This window comes from Stegastes partitus, unplaced genomic scaffold (genome assembly GCF_000690725.1).
Source record: "Stegastes partitus isolate 25-593 unplaced genomic scaffold, Stegastes_partitus-1.0.2 Scaffold2650, whole genome shotgun sequence".
Lineage (NCBI taxonomy): Eukaryota > Metazoa > Chordata > Actinopteri > Pomacentridae > Stegastes > Stegastes partitus.
In genome coordinates, this window is record NW_007580381.1 from 1 (window position 1) to 2,843 (window position 2,843).

Here is a 2,843-nt window from a genome sequence, read left to right on the forward strand (position 1 = left end):
TTGGCCAAAAAGAGTTTCTGTGGATTCGCAGATGTGTGTCTCAGTAAACTTTAATTCCAAGAACTGAATTTGAGTGCTGAGAAATTCACATAGAGAGTTGAATTTTTGCAATTTCAGAAAATTCAGCTTCAATCTAATAAATTCAATTTAACATGACACAATTCAAATTAAAACATTTTATTGCAATAATTCACTTTAAACAATACAAAGTATGTGATTAAAATTCAGCACATATTTCTGCCCATCCTTCATCTACAAAACCACTTTTTCTCTGGGAGGATGTGCAGCCCCAGATGGACGATTGTTGACATTTGAACCCACCAGCAGCACACTTGTAAGTATAATTTGAAAATTCTGTTGTGTAACACCCCTTTTTAACGATGTTCCCTTCAAACATCTTTAAATATTTACGTCCACAAAGTCGTGGCAATAAAGAATAGAGTCTCGTGAAATCCACAGTTCAAAGTCGCACAGAAGCAAATTTCCGCAGAAAGTGGACCATTTCACTGAGCAATCTGTTGTCTGTAAAGAATACATTTGAGGAGCACCAAAACAAGCCATTCAAGTTTCAGTCAAATCAAACAAGCCAACTGATTCTTCCCGGAAAAGAGAATTTGTCGGCCAAACTGTTACTCCACTGTTCATTCGCTCAGCACTTAAAAGCAGGAAAAGAGTGATGGGTGAATGTGTAACATGTGGGTTGGTCGGTCAATGTGTCAGAGTGTCGTCAGTCTGCGTCTGTACAGAGTTTGACGGAGAACCAACATTTACAAAAACATTTTCTGCTGTTGCACAACTCATGCTGTCTCTTATTGCAGAATCTGGAATAATTGTGCAGTTTTTCCATCACTGCGATTGAATTTTGTCACATTTCTGACATTATATGATGCTAGTAATCACATATTTTAAGGCTAAAAAGTATAAAAGCTGTAAATACTAGCAGTACAGAGAGTTGGAATCTGAAGCTAGAACCAAAACATAGAGGTCTCATGTTAATGTCTGTTGCTTAAAACATTCACTAAACCTGAAGAGTTAAGAATTTTGATAGCACTTGGAATTATTTAAGTACATTTTTGGTTGCCAGATGAACTTTTCAGCGACTCACAAGGTTCAAAACAGGCGGAAGACAAGATGAGATGTTTATGCCAAGATACTCTTTGCCTTCATCCTTGTGCTTTCGACAAAAAGTTTGGTCTGGGGCAATTTATCTGGCCTTTAAAACAATCCTGGAAAATTGACTTTTTGATCTATGGGGTAGGTGACTGCACCAGGCAGGAAGGTGAAAGGTTAAAACACACTGATTCTAAGTTCTGCTGATCAATACTAAGGCTGCTGTGCTTTCTACGAGGATAAAATCGTCGTGTGCATGTCTTGAAAATACATTGTACTTTCAGAGAAGCTCACCAGGGAATCCAAGACTGTGCTAAGTCGAGCTGCATCGATAAATCAATGAGTTGTCAACGTTTAAATCAATTGCCTAAGTCTGATCATCAATTAATTAGTATTTCTTTAAAGAAAGACAAGTCAAAATTTTTTGATTCCAACTTCTTGAATTTGAGTTTTTTTCTGTTTTTTTTAGCTCCTCTGTGACAATAAACTGAATATCTTTGGGTTGCAGACAAAACAAGACATCTTAGGACATTGTCTTTGGGAAACACTGATTGCCATTTTTCTGACATCTCATAAACAAACAAGTAATTGATTACGTGAGATATTAATCTACAGATTAATCAGCAATGAAAATAATTGCTGGTTGCAGCATGAGTGTCAAGATATATGATGTTTTCCACAGTTTCAACAGGTTGGCCATCAACTGTCTTGGTTTAAAGATCTCAGTTTGTCTCAGTTAAATTTCTAGCTTGTTAATGCAGCACCCTGTTTGAACTGTGTTTATGTAGGCAGCTTCACCTTGTGTTCCTATTGGAGGCCAACGAAGGCCATATTATCAGAAATCTTTCTCCTTGATCATAAATTCATTGGTGAAGAGAGTAAATGCCAAAGGGGGAAAAAGCACAGCGTTGTGTGCAGCCTGTTCGCACAGTGAGCCCTCTGTGGGCGACTCTGTTGATGTTGAGGTCAATGAGCCTCTTCAGGAGAACATGTGTTTGAGCAGAACTCCACGAACGAAAGCCCAGCATGTCATTTAGAAGCTGTTTCATAACTGTGATAAAGTTCTGGCCCTGGTTGTTTATTTAAATTCTAAACACTCTTATCAAAGTATTCAGCAGAAGCTGTTTCCATGAAAACAATCAGTACCAACCTGAAAACTGCTGCTGAGTGCTTGTTCAAGTGGAATCCAATGAAAACTTTGTATTTGTAAGGATATTTTAAGGTCTTCACCTTCTGTGAGTCACCCTGAGATGATATGTTGTGAACTGCCACCACATTAAGGAAATTAAATTGAATTAAATTGAATTGAACTGAATTGAATTGAACTGAATCTGCGACCTGACCCCAGATAAGAGGAAGAAAATGGATGGATGCACTGAATTGAATTGAATTGAATTGAAATTAAATGGAAATGGCTGAGATGTAACTCTACATCATTGCTTCCTCCTTATTCGTCCACATCTACAATTGTTGTTCTACGGCACTTATCTAGATTGTTTTCTCCTGACTAGATCCTTGCTTGTGTTGTATCTGCTCTCAGATGGACGTCGCTTTGGATGAAAGCGTCTGCCGAATGGAAGTGTAGAATTGTAGACTGTTCAGATGCCGCAAAGCTACTTTATGCTACAAATCGGCAAGATGTAATGTTGGACTAATTCAGCCTTTCATTGTTCAAACTATTGACCGTATATAGAAGATGGATGCAACCACTCATCTCCCATTTTGGAACATTG